The sequence below is a fragment of the Lissotriton vulgaris genome, chromosome 4_1, assembly GCF_964263255.1.
Source record: "Lissotriton vulgaris chromosome 4_1, aLisVul1.2, whole genome shotgun sequence".
In the NCBI taxonomy this organism is placed as follows: Eukaryota; Metazoa; Chordata; class Amphibia; order Caudata; family Salamandridae; genus Lissotriton; species Lissotriton vulgaris.
Window position 1 is genome coordinate 1092803841 of NC_141691.1, and position 14529 is coordinate 1092818369.

Sequence of the window (14529 nt, forward strand, 5' to 3'; positions counted from 1 at the left end):
ATGTGCAGCGTTTTTGCTCCTAGTCTCGCTAACCTGTATGTCCATAAATTTGAGCAGGCCCACATACTCGCAGACACCAACCCCCACCTTCAGTGTCTGCGGGTGTGGAAGAGGTATATAGACGACATCCTGGTAGTGTGGCGGGGCACTGTTGAGGAGCTCCACCAATTCCATGTGTGGCTGAATGGTAGGAATTGTTTTCTCAACTTTACCATGGAATTCGACAAACACCAATTACCTTTCCTAGATTTACTGATCTCTTCATCTGGAGGGGGATTACAATCGGAGTTGTACCGAAAGCCGATGGCAAGGAACTCCCTATTAAACTATGAAAGCTTCCATCCAAAAGCCCTTGGGGACAATTTGCCCTTTGGGCAATTCCTCCGTATTCAGAGGAATTGCTCTACGAAATCTGCATTCGAAGAACACTCGAAAGCACTTGAAAAAAATTTGGTGGTCAAGAAATATCCGAGACGCCTGATCCGACATGCTAAGAAAAGGGCCTCCAATAATAACAGGGAGAGTCTTTTGGAATTGGCACCCCCAAAACCCAAACAAGAGAGAATCACGTGTGTCAATACTTACTGTACATACTCTAATAGAGTTAAAAAAATTGTTAAGAAACACTGGAAGATTCTAAATACGGGCACTGATACGTTGCCACTTCCTTTGTTTGCTTTTAAAAGAGGACAGAATTTGAAGGATCAGCTTGTACATACCAGACCCAAAACAACCATCCCACGAGCAGTTGGTACTTTGTGGGATCTGCCTGCCGTCATGGGACATCATCCATGGGGCCATTGTGTGGCGTGTCCACAAACTACCAGGACACACACTATCGACATAGGCACTGACCGACCATGGCAACTCAGAAGATTCACAAACTGCAACAGCTCGAATCTTATCTATTTAATTACATGTCCCTGCAAAATGAACTATGTAGGGATGACAACGAGGAAACTTAACTTATGTAGGGATGACAACGAGGAAAATTAAGTTAAGAATCTCTGAGCATAAAAGCTTCATTAGATGCTGCAGACAAGCGACGAAACTGACTAATCATTTTCTAGAAGTAGAACATCAACCCTCTGATCTGTTCTGGACAGTACTTGACCAACCGTGGATCCCACCAACAGTCACTGATATTCCCAAATTTCTTTTCAAATGTGAACAAAAATGGGTCTTTAGGCTTAAGACAGACAAATCAGGACTAAATGAAGAAATTCCCTGGATGTCACTCTGAGGACCCATTTAACTGTTTTACTACCTGGCCTGGAGTTTCATCCATTGTGTCTGTTTAAATTGGATCATATTTCCTGTGGGCTAATTCCTCATATCGATTGATTTTCATAAAGTCAAGGCTAGTGTCAGCAAGATGCTATACCCGGCATAAGAGCGAGGAATAGCACTCCTTGACAAATCATAACAGCCCCCCTGGTAGACGGTAACTAATCAGGTACCAGCTTTGTTATAATTGGGGAATATAACCTGCAGGATTCTGTTATGATTGTGATCTACAGATAATAATATGTAACAGTATTTTGGTTCTAGTCCATTGATATAATTGCTTACAGTAACCCTTCTCGCTGGGACCAGTCCCGGGTCTCGGCCAACTAAAACGGGAACTACATCTCCCGATTACCGCTATGCGCCGTGACGTTACGACGCCACGTATACGCACGCGGCGGACGCCCAGAACCAATATAGCGACCGTCGGTACGCCGTGTCGGTACCTCCCTACGAAACAGCTTTAGAGGGACGACCGGTGTACCGACGGAGAGGTAAGAGGCTCACGCGTACTAAGGGGCAAAGCTGCGCTTTTGTAGGCAACCAAGCATACTCCTTTGAGATAATTCTTATTAAAGGGGGATACTGACGATTCCTTTTCGTCACTCAAGGGGCAAAGCTGCGCTTCTGTAGGCAATCAAGCATACTCCCTCGAGACAATTTTTCACTAAAGTGGGATATTGACGATTCCTTTGCGTCACTCAAGTGTAACTAGAGACATCGATCCAGGTGTCACATCTAAATTAGTGACACAGAAAGTGAAACCAGCGACCCTTTACCTTCCTACGCTGTGTTTCGCAAACGTAGAAATACGATCCAATTTGTGAGAGAGGGCAGCGCCGAATGTGGCGTGCGAGAGACCGGTGACATGTGGAGTGTGTGGAATTTTCATCACATTTAAAGCAAAAACCTTTCCGTTTTTTACTGCAGAGCGGTGCACCCACTACCTGAGCTGGTGCCAGGTGAGGTGGGGTTGATCCTTCCCAGCTTATGGGTGAGTGAGAAACAAGATATATATATGACAAATTGTTATTGTCCACAATTGACTGGTCTTTCATAACCAGCATGTTGTCTATCAAGATGATAACATCACAATTAATGCACGTTAGGATAACCACTGACTGTGCTTTTCTTTGGTCTTTTTTATGTATCCATACATCTTCCTTGCTGAACATCTGGATTTAAAGTTGGGAAGACGAATATATATCGCACTTATCAGGTGATATCTTTTATCTTTTAACACATAGCAGTAGCACTAATGGTCCTGAGGAAGCAGCAGGAGACCGAGAGGCTCCAGTGACTGCAGAAACATGTCGACCTAACACTCTTGTTGGTAGTAATTTGTTATACTACTACTTGCACTGTTTTTATTGATTTGGGAGTGAAAGGGTGCATATTAAAAGTTTGTTTCCCCTATCACTATCCAATTTTAGAGCTTTTCTCTTCGTTTTTCTTTTTTCACTTCAACACTTTCACTTTTTAGCACTGCTATTCAGTTCCTCACTAGGCACACCCTGCTCACATCTGAGTTAGTGTGTTTGGTACACCCTTGACCTGGTTATCATAATCTGCCGGTCAGTTGTGGTCTACCAGTTCTCTAAACGAGTAAGAGATCCCAGATGATGAAGGGCGGTCTCGATGGTGGACTGATGGGAACTCGCTCACACTGATGGCTCTTCCGTATTTTTCAACACTTTGGTTGTTTTTTCTGTTGGATACATAATTCAGTTGGCCCTTGTGACTCACTGCTAATTTTTGTTGGTTTCATTATCATTTAGGGGGTTTAGCAGTCAGGGTCGTCAAAAAATTCCCCTGGGACCTCCTTTTGTGTTCTAAAGTACAGACAGACACCTTTGATAAATGACAAAGTGGTCCCAGCAGCACTCCAAGACAAATGGTAAGAGAAGTTGACCTGATGTATGATGTCCACAATTCTGTGGGCACCTTGTATCAGTCCAAACAATCCCTTATGGTGGTGGTTGTAAGTCAACCTTATAGACAAGCTATCCTAGGGGTAGCATGGACTAAGCAGCCTTCAGGCTAATCTCAAGAGGGCATGTGAAGCCAGCTGTTTTACCATATGAAATCCTATAATATCAAATGAAAGGACACCACACAAGTTATATATTATAAAAATATATGTATTTATTACTAGAATAATCCTCTATACTCTTTATGAGTATAGAAGCACAAGCGTTTAAACAAAAGCACAGTTTTACATATAAAAGTTGCACGTTTATGGATGAGGCCGGTGGCCACTCAAACAATATATTAAAAAAGTGGTATAAGTATCACTTTACAAACAGTGGTAAGGCCAAGGGCCTTGGGAATCGCTGGGACTACTCGGGACTAGCAGTGATGAAGTCGGGAGAGGCCCGCGGGACTCGGGTGCAGCGCTAAAAGCACACGCATGCACCAATGCAAAGTCAATGGTGCGAAAAAGTTATCGAGTTACAGTTTTAGGAGTCTTCAGACTGGACTAGAATTACCAAACTTTAGACTTAGACACTAGAGGTGTAAACCACTACAGGAGCACCAGCGTTCATGAGTTGCCTCACCCACAGGAAGCGGGTGCATAGGTGCCAAAGTGTGTCGGGTTTCGTCGTGCAGTTCGATGGTGTCTGGAGATGAAGATGCTGCAGGCGGCCAGAAGAGAAGAGTCCGGGTGGATCCAACGGCGGATCGAAGATGTAGAGTACCTGAAAGCAGAGGGGACAGAGTCTGGGTCACTCAGCAGTGACCAGGGTGGAACCAGGAAGGAACCAGGCGATGTCGGGCGCAATCAGGTGGTTTTGAGAAGCTTGTCTCCGCTGCCACGTGGACTCTGGGGCACCGAGGATGTCCTGGAGTGGATCACGAACTGTCCCACAAAGGCTCTCGCTGTCGGCGGTGTCGGCTTCCGGATCGGAGTTAACAAGCCTTGGCAAGTGCAACCCACGCAGGATTAGAAGATCGCTTCTTACTCGAACCAGCAAGGTCAGAGGGGTTGCTCCTTTTCAGGGGAGCGAGGGCCAATCTGGAGCAACCAGACTAGCAGTGTAAATTCAAAGGTTCGTTGGTACTGGGGCCGCTAGCCAATGGGCAAGCGACCGGACCAACGCGTTGAGCAGGAAAATGCAAAAGGGCCCCACGCAGCACTCGGAGAGTGTGGAGGGGAGAGCTTCGGTGCAAAAGCTGCTCAGGGCTGGGGCTTCTCAAACCCCAATGCACAGCTTCGAGGAGGCCTCGGGAGCTGCACAATCAGCACTTCGTAGTTTTTCCAAGATGGCCGGCCCCCCGCTTCAGGTCACCTCCACGGGTCTCAGATTCGCTGGGACTGTGGATCGAGCTGTTGGAAGGCAGGGAAGCTGGGTCTTGTCGATCTCTGTCACTCGAGTTCCAGTGGGAACTGCAACAAAGCAAACAGTGACGTGCTGGATGGTGCCTGTTTGCACAGGGTGGTCACTCCTTGACCACAAGGGAGATTCTTCAGTCTTCTACGTCGAGTAGGATGTCGAAGGGTCCAGAGTTTCGTTTCATAAGTTTCAGTCAGGATAATCTGATGTGCATTGGCACAGCTCCTACCTTTATTCCAAATCAAGGGGCTGGATTACCTGCTAGGTCCCTCCTATGGGTGGGACCCAGGAAGGGGGTGGTTACACCCCTTTCCCTTTGTCCAGTTTCGCACCAGGACTGGGGCTGGAGTGCCCCAGAACCGGTTTGGCTGGATTTTGCCTGGGACACCTTGTGTGCCCCAGGCAGTGTCTAGTTTCTTTCAACCCTCCCTGTTCCAATCCACTATCTCCTGTCTGGGGTGGTGTAGCACCTCCCTGTGACAGGAAACTCTTTGTCCAGGCCTCCCCTGCCAGGTTTCGGCCAGCAGCAGCGGGTCAGACTTGTGTCGGGCAGCAGCATCCATTTTGTGATGCTGAGGCTCTGGTTAGGATTAACCACGTTTTAAGTAAAGTAACATGCCTTCTCCCTCTAGAAGGGTTGAATGCTACCCCCGTCGCCAGAACTGGCGAGGGGGTTGTATTCCAAAGTGTATGACACCTTACACAACATGTTTGATAAAGCCAAACCAAAGTTAGCAATAACCGCGAGGATTATAATGCACTTAAGAGTATATGGTATGGCAATATCCTGGAACAGCAGTAAGGAAATGGTTCCGACCTCTGCAGACAGGCTCAGCTCATGCTAGAGCACCATCTCACATAAAACCAAGCACTCTGCCTCCAGGATTGTTAAGGCCTGCCATAGGAGTGACTGATAGGTATATATGTGTCCAGATATAGGTTTAGATTTAGGTATACTATATCTAAGCAAGGGGTGATTACACCACCTTGCCCCAGCTGAGTGATCAGCCAGTTGTGCCGATTTGAATGCCAGCCAGGGGCGGCAAAAGATATGGTGCAGCCCCTGGTAGGCCTTGGATGCACTTATGCCCTGAGCACCTATAGTGCATGGTACAGGGGCTGATAAGGTGTCCAATACCAAATTGGTGATGTACCTAGGGTACATGGAGTCCATTTACAGAGAGAGCAGATAGCCTGGGTCCCTGATTAGCAGGATCCCAGGCCAACTAAGTCGAAAACCAGCTAAACACAAGGCAAAAAATCTGGGGTAACCATAGTCAGGTATCCACCCTCCTACAAATGGTCTATACCCCACACCATTGTTGAGAAAAAGGGAGAGGTCACCTATGTGAATAGTTGGCCTGGTATATGATGTTCACTATTCTAGTGAGCACCTTGCACCAGTCCAAACAACCCTTATGGTGAGGGTTGTAAAGTCAACCTTATAGACCAGCTATCCTAGTGGTAGCATGGACAAAGGCAGTCTTAGGCTAAACTCAAGAGGGCATGTGAAGCCAGCTGTTTTACCATATGCAAACCTTTTAATACCAAATGAAAGGATACCACACAGGTTATATATTCAAAATATATATGTATTTATTTCTTAATTAATCCACTTAAATCTTTATGAGCACAGGAGCACAAGCGTATAACAAGTAACTTAATATAACATACAAAAGTTGCACAAATATGGATAGGCCCTGGTGGCCCGCTAAACCATATACCAAAATGGTGGTATAAGAACCACGTCATGAACAATGGTAAGGCCTAGGGCCTTGGGAATCGCTGGGGCTACACTGGACTAACAGCAGTTAGGGAGCAGGAGGCCCACAGGACGCGGGTGCAGTGTCTAAATGCACACGCGTTCACCTAAGGAAGTCAATGGGTGCGTAAAGTTAGAAAGTTGCAGATTTTGAAGTCTTCCGACTGGACTAGAACTTACCCACTAAAAACTAGGACACTAGGAGCGTAAATCTCTACAGGAGCACCGCAGTACTCGTGTTACCTCACCCACAGGAAGCGAGCGCATAGGTGTCAAAGTGTGTCGGGTTTCGTCGTGGAGTTCTATGGAGCCTTGGAGAAAAGATGCTGCAGGCGACCAGGAGAGATGAGTCCGGTTGGATCCAAGGGTGGATCGAAGATGTAGAGTACCTGAAAGCAGAGGGGACAGAGTCTGGGTCACTAGCCAGTGACCAGGAAGGAACCAGGAAGGAACCAGGCGATGTCGGGTTGCGTTCAGGTGATGTCATGAAGCTTGTCTCCGCTGCCACATGGACCAGGAGGTGTCGACGATGACCAGAAGCTGGGCATGGACTGTACCACGAAGGCTCTCGCTGTTGGCCTTGTCGGTTCTTGATTCGGAATCAACAGGCCTTGGCAAATGCAACCCACGCAGGAATCGAAGTTGGCTTCTGGATCAGACCAGCAAGGTCTGATGGGCTGCTCCTTTTTCGGGGAGCAAGGGCCTGTCTGGAGCAACCAGACCAGCATTGTAAAATCAAAGGTTCGTCGTCGCAGAGGCCACAAGCCAAAGGGCAAGTGACCGAACAGACGCGTCAAGCAGGAAAATGCAAAAGCGCCCCACGCAGCACTCGTGAGTGTGGAGATGTGATCTTCGGTGCAAAGGATGCTCGGGGTTGGGGCTTCTCAATCCCCAATGCACAACTTCGAGGTGAAGAACCGGGTTTTAGAACCCAGCGGCGCCAGGGGCACGCCCAAAGTCTTCGGGTTCACCTGTCTTAGAATACAGAGATACGGGATACTTCTCGGTGACGTCAAAGATCAAATTTATTGGCTGCAACCAGGAACAGAAGTCTACGAAGTACGACACAAGTAGGTTCATCAGAGACTGCTCAATTTTTGTATGGCGAGACATCGTCTTTTATGCCAAAAATCACATTCTGGACAAACACCCATTATTTACAATTTGTCCAATCACAGGTAACATTGCAAAAGGTATCGCATGACGACAAACCCACTTTTCAATTGTCCAGCCCACCATTAATTACACGGGAAAGCCCAACATTCTTTCTCGAACAGGCCGGACAAACCCATAATAAAAGACCACAACCCATACCATAAACAGGCCATAAAAGAAGGAACAGAAACAGATGAGAAGTGGGATAAGGGGTGTGTGTGTGCATACCAAACTTTACAATCTCCTGCGCTCTGATCCTTAATCTTGATCAACTACCGGGCAAGGAACTGGCTTAGCAAGGTCAGCTTCAGGCAACGGGGTCAGTTCACTCAGGTCATTCAGAAGTCAGCTAACGTGTATGTGTACTAAAGACTCGTTTGGCCGTAGTCATCGGCCTATGTGAGGGCAACCACAAAATGGCTGCCATGCACAAAATGGAACCGAAGGGTTCAGAACGAAATCCCTAAATACGTAGTGAATCCATCGGTCTAACATGGCGAAATCACTCGTACTTGCCGCACTCACTAGTTACGGTTCGCTACTATCAAATTCGTAATGAAACCATGACCTTTATGAAACGGGTTCAGAATTCACAGAACCTCAGACCCTCCTTTTGCCCTTACATAGGCAATAACCTAAACTCACGTCAATCTGAATCCAGGTCTATATTCATCAGATCATCAAGCTGTTGCTGGAGCATAATTCTATTACTTAGTACCTCTCTCGAGACAGGTCTCCTTGCACACGTAGTAGCACAAAGGCCACATATAGCAGGAGCACACTGTACACAAAGACAGAACAGGAAAAGAATCGCTAAAGCCATCCCAATGATCATCAGAATCTTCCATCCCCAAGTGGATAACAATCCCCAAAACCATCCCATCAACGACCAATCTCCTTCGTCCACATGTACAGACTCGGAGATCTGATGTAGCATGGAAATGGCCTGGTACACTGTAGGAGCATTATCTGGAATGAAAACGCAGCAGCTCGATTGGATCAGTTTGCATACCCCTCCTCTATCTGCAAGTATGACGTCTAATGCAACACGATTCTGCAACGTCATAAGACGATCCGATTGGAGCTCAGCAGTCAAATTACTAAGAGCACCGGCAGTCTCAACTATGGTGGACTCAACCACTCTCGTCAATTGCCGTATGTTCCTACTATTAGCCATAGGTCCCCAAAATGGTAGGAACCCCTTGAGAAAGTCTCCCAATTCTTGTCCCGCAGTATCTTCCTTACTGAAGACACCTCTAGCTACTCTCATTCTGTGGTAATCTGCGTCTGCAGTATACGGAGGGGGCAACAGATACGAAACATAACATGTTCCCGAAAAATCAGGGGGCAACCATGTATATGCTCTATCATAGCAAACAAAATACGTACCCTTAGCTGCTAAAAACGGTGGGGAAGTCTGGGACGCAAAAACATACGTCTCAGTGCAAACACTCTTCCCTATCTGAGCTCTCGGATTCCTGCCACTACCTTGCAGACAAAAATGACCACGTTGGGGTACGATCCAAATCGGAGATGACCCTTTCCTTTGCTGCTTTTCACTCAGACTAGCACCATATCCAGTCACGTTCCATTCAATATAAGCTATTGTCTCATCTTTAGGAATAGTCTCATAGGAATCAATACCTCTAATCATATCCACGATTCCCTTCACTAGAGCACTATTACTCGGATTGTCTTTCATAGAACGCAGGGGGTAGACTTCATGGGCATAAATAAACATCGTCCTGTATGCCCACACAGACCCATTATAGCTGAATGGCAGAACCAAATAAGGAATACCCTTATCCGTAGTATGAGGCATAAGCCCACACACCCAACAATTAGTGGTGTTCACGACTAACTGATGCTGATGCGGAACTTGCACAACGGAGTTATTAACGAATTCCATTCTTCTAATAAATTCGTGTTCAGGTAAAGGATGAAAAGAATGCGAAGAAGTAGTAGTAGGAAAAGACATAGGTTGTGTGGTGGGTGCAAAAGTCACTTGGAAAGAAAAAACGATATATCCCACCAAAAACATCGTCATGCTAAGTAACATTAAAAGACACGTTATCAAAAAACATTTGCTACTCATTAGTTTACACAGTCTCGTCTTAAAGTTCATTTCTACAACAGCTCTCTCGATCTCAAAAAACTCCATCCTCTAACCGTGCTGTTCGCAGCAGTTGGTTCTCTTCGCTCAGATGTACGTCTGTAAGTCCAGGGAACGCCCTAGAACAAACCAGAACCGTCGACCTTGTGTCTACACGGCTTGACACTCAAGGCTTTATACCGCGACCCTACAGCTGAACCCGGATGGCGGTTTCAAAAAAGAAAAATAGGTCAAAACAGCTTTTTGGATCAGAGAGCGTAGTTTTCAAAAGCAAAAAGGAAATTAATTTTTTATTTGTCCATTGACTCTCGGTCGTAGATTATAGCGGGCTTTACCAGGCAATATCTGATCACGAAACAACAACTCAGGCTCAGTAGTGTCCAATCGTGCAGATGGAGGCACAGCTTCTTGCAAAATATCGTCGTCCTCACGCTCAGAGCTTGTCCCAACCAAACGTGCGTCACTGAATGGAACGAATCTTGGCACTGTATCAGGCTCTGAGTCACTAACACCTTTATGGATCCACTGGTCGTACGGCAGAGGCAAAGAAACCCTCTTACAATGTACGCCGTGGATCCAATTCTTTTTGCCGTGGACTCTCACTGCAGTACGCGTTGACAAAAGCACCTGGAAAGGTCCAGTCCAGCGGGGCTGATCATTCTTTGTCCACTGGAAGTTACGAACGAGCACCCACGAACCAGGGTCAATGGCGTGTCCTGGATCTTCGGATGCCTGTGGAAGTGTATCGTAAACCTGTTGGTGTAAGACACGCAATTTAGCCGTCAAATCATACAAATAGTCAATCAGCACAGGATATTCAATGTCTCTAAATTTTGTTGGCCTCGGCACTCCCCATACATTGGCCGGACGGCCAAAAACGATTTCATAAGGGCTAAGACCAATTCGGGAGTGCACTGTAGTTCTTGTTGACAAAAGTGCCAACGGCAAAGCATCGGGCCATTGGAGACCAGAACTCGCCTGAATCTTGGCTAACTTCAGCTTCAGAGTGCCATTGTAGCATTCGACTAGACAAGCTGATTGGGGATGATTTGCAGCATGAAATTTCTGCCTAATGCCCAAACCTTCACACACTCTCTTCATAACTTGACCCACAAATTCACTTCCGTTATCACTCCACACCATCCTTGGCAAACCAAATCTAGGGAAATATTCCTTGAGTAGGGCTTTGGCTGTGGACAAGGCAGTATTATCTTTCAGGGGGTATGCCTCTACCCATCTTGAAAAGGCGCAAACAACTACAAGGACGTATTTTAAATTGTTGCATCTCTCCATGTGTATAAAATCCAATTGCAGCACCTCAAACGGATACGTCGGAGGCGCAAAGTGACCAGCTGGAGTTGGAGTTCCCTTGCCAGGATTATACATCAAACAAACCATGCAATTCTTGACCAAATTCTCCGCACACTTAGGAATCCCAGCATATTGCCATACTGGAGCCAACAATTTACAAATCCCTTTCACACTAATGTGAGCCATTCCATGTGCCATCGTAACCACGGCAAACACATACGCATCAGGTAACAACCATCGGCGATGTTCCGACAACTCAACCCAACAACCAGTCAAATCCAATTTTCCCGTACTCTCTCTCCATACACTCAATTCTTTCTCAGTAGCTTCAGCCTGAATTGACTTCACACTCTCTATCGTATCTTCACACATTCCTCTATCCGGAACCCATCTCGCTGGACCCGCAACATACATTCGACTCATCACATCTTTCGCCGTTTCTTTCGCAACTTCAGCCGCAAACGCATTACCACAACCAACATCATCAGTAACCTTCTTATGTGCACTGCATTTCACGATCCCAACTTGCGTCGGCAACGTAAGTGACTCAAAAAGCTCATTCACCAACTGACCATGCTGGATCTTTGTACCATGCGAAGTAAGGAATCCACGCTCTTTCCACAAACGCCCGAAGCTATGGGCAACACCAAACGCATACTGGCTATCAGTGTACACAGTCACTCTCTTTCCTTTCGACAACACACATGCTCTCGTCAGTGCAATCAACTCTGCTGCTTGAGCTGAATTCTGTGGGGCACGTGCAGTTTCAACAATCGTATGTAAAGTCGTAACCGCATATGCTGCAGTCGTATCGCCATTCGGAAGCTTAAATTATGAACCATCCACCCATAAGGTACCATCAGACTTCACAACAGGAGTATCTTTCAAATCGATTCTACCTTTCATTTCTTCCTCTGTCCTGAGAAAACAATCATGCTGTTCCTGAACATCTGTCTCTACAGAAATCGGCAACAACGTAGCTGGATTCAACGTGTTGCATCGCTTTATATGCACATGACTCGCCAAAAGTGTCAACTCGTAACCTGACAACCGAGCACTAGTCAAGTGCTGTGTTTTAGTCCTGTTTAACAAAGTATCCACTGCATGTGGAACCATCACAATCAACGTATTATCCATCACCAAACCAGCAGACTATCGGATAGAAACAGCCGCTGCCGCTGTAGCTCTCAAACAACTCGGCAACGCTCTAGCTACCGGATCCAAAGTCGACGAGAAATACGCACATGGACGCTGCTTATCGCTGAACTGCTGTGTCAGGACTGACAATGCACAACCCTCTCTCTCATGGACATAGAGTGTAAAAGGCTTACTGTAGTCGGGAGTACCCAACACCGGAGCCGAACACAATGCATCACGCAATTCAGAAAAACTCTTCTGACATTCGTCAGACCAAGGAAGAGGATTTGGAGTATCCTTAAGAGTAAGTGCTAACAGAGGTTTCGCAAGTAGCGAAAAGTTCGGAATCCATTGCCTACAGTACGAAGTAATACCCAAGAAAGCACGCACTCCTCTCTGTGTGGTTGGCACAGTCATTTTCGCAATCGCTTGAATTCGTTCTGGGGTCAACCTTCTTCCCTCCGTCGATAAGAGATGACCTAAGTAGGTCACTTCTTGTCGACAATGCTGCAACTTCGAAGATGACACTTTATGATGGAGGTCAGACAAATGTTGCAACAAAGAAAGAGTAGTGTCAGGATCCCTCCTCCCTGTAAACTTGGTGCTGATTCTAAGTACCTAAGAACCAGGAAACGGGACATCAGCCGAGACATCACATGGTCCCATTTATGGAATGCGTGAAATGCTAGGTTAGCAGTCTAGTCTCTTCCAGCGCGTGATTAGGAGTCCAGGTGCAGCGCGCGCTCTTTCTGAACTGCGCACTTCACTAGAGAATCCAGTCACAAAGGTAGCGTTTGAAGAGTGTTCCTTAAATAAGTCAAAATATACATTTGCAGCCAGAGAAGTGTGGTTTTGGGTCACGCAGTCCTGACCTTGTTCTGACACGACGAAGAGGCTCGAAGAGTGTTTCCAGACAGAGTTCGTTTCAGAATAGAAATTCGAGCTCAGTCATTTATGGTGTCAGCGAGGCGTACCAGAGTCGGAGCAGAGTTTCCTGGTAATCGTTCTACAGAAAAAAGAAGAGAGTTTCTGGGAGGTCGACTGGAGCAGAAAAGAAGCCAGAGCTAAGTGGAGAAATTTCTGTAAACAATATTAGCGAGAGACTGTAAATATAGTTAAAGGCAACGTTCTAGTTACAAGGAAATGAACTGAACTTTTGAAGATGATTTAGAGCCTTGCTCACCTGTATGTTTCAAAAGGTTCTCAGAGTCAATGCTAAGCGGAGCTTAGCGTACAACCTAGAAAGATATAGGGACAGTGTTAGAGAGAGTTCAGTACCAGTAAAGAAGAAGGAAGAAAACTTACCTGAATTGAAAAGGAATGAAGTAAATTCGCCAAGTTCAGGAAAAGGCACCCTGTAAATAAAAAGAATACATGAGAGAGAATTATAAAAGCAACGTTAAAAACAACACTGGTAGGTTTAGAGAGAAATAATAATATAAAACACATGGTTCTGGGTATAGAGTAAAGATAATAACCAGTTTATTATTTTACAGAAGTTAGTTCCTACAGCGACAAGTGCAACTACAATAAGGAAGTTAGGAGATAGAGCTGTATGTCTGGAGACACAGAATAGAGAGTAAACTCCAAGAACTACACTTCAGAAATAGAAGAGCAGCAGGTCACCCTTGATCCTCGGGCAGGTTATCCTAGAAGCCAGAGTAGATTAATGGTACAGTGAAATTATTGTCTTGCATATGTTAGTTTTCCTAGGGCTCTTCGAGAGGCTGATCGATAGCTGATTGAAGATTCCAGCGGAACACCAGAGGGTCCGGACCAGTCTCTTCTGTTATCTCTTTTGTTATTTTATCCACTTTCCCCCTTCCCCCTTTCTAACCAGTTGGAGTCATGATATCATTCTGATTCTGATTGGTTGGAAGCGGGAGTCGGGAAGCTAGCATCTTCTGTTCCTGTGCAAGTCTTCAAGCGGATAGAGTTGGTAAGCAAGTGGACTCTGACAGAGTGAAGTGCCCACGTTGTAAACTTGCACCCGAACAGAATGGTTGAGGGAGTTAATTTGCAGTCCCTGGGGGCGGTCTTAGATACAATACAGAAGGAGTTGGTAGCGGTAAAAGAAGAAAAACAAAGGCTAAGACAAGAGGTGATAAATTCCAGGAAAGAAACCGCAGAATTAGCGCAGAGAGTTGGGCAATCACATTTAGGAAATAAGGAGGCTCCAACTACATCTACAGGGGAAACCAGTAGATTAACCCACAGGTGATACATTCCTTGTCTCCGGTTATACCCCTAGCGGCACCAGAGAGGTTTAGTGGGGACCCCCAGAAGGCACAGGTGTTCATCACACAATGTACTTTGCACTTTATGTGTTGCTCTTCTATCTTTCCTGACGCACAATCTAAAGTGGCATTCATCTTATCGTATTTGAGTGGAGATGCGGCCGCTTGGTCAATGCCCTTGATGTCAAGAGA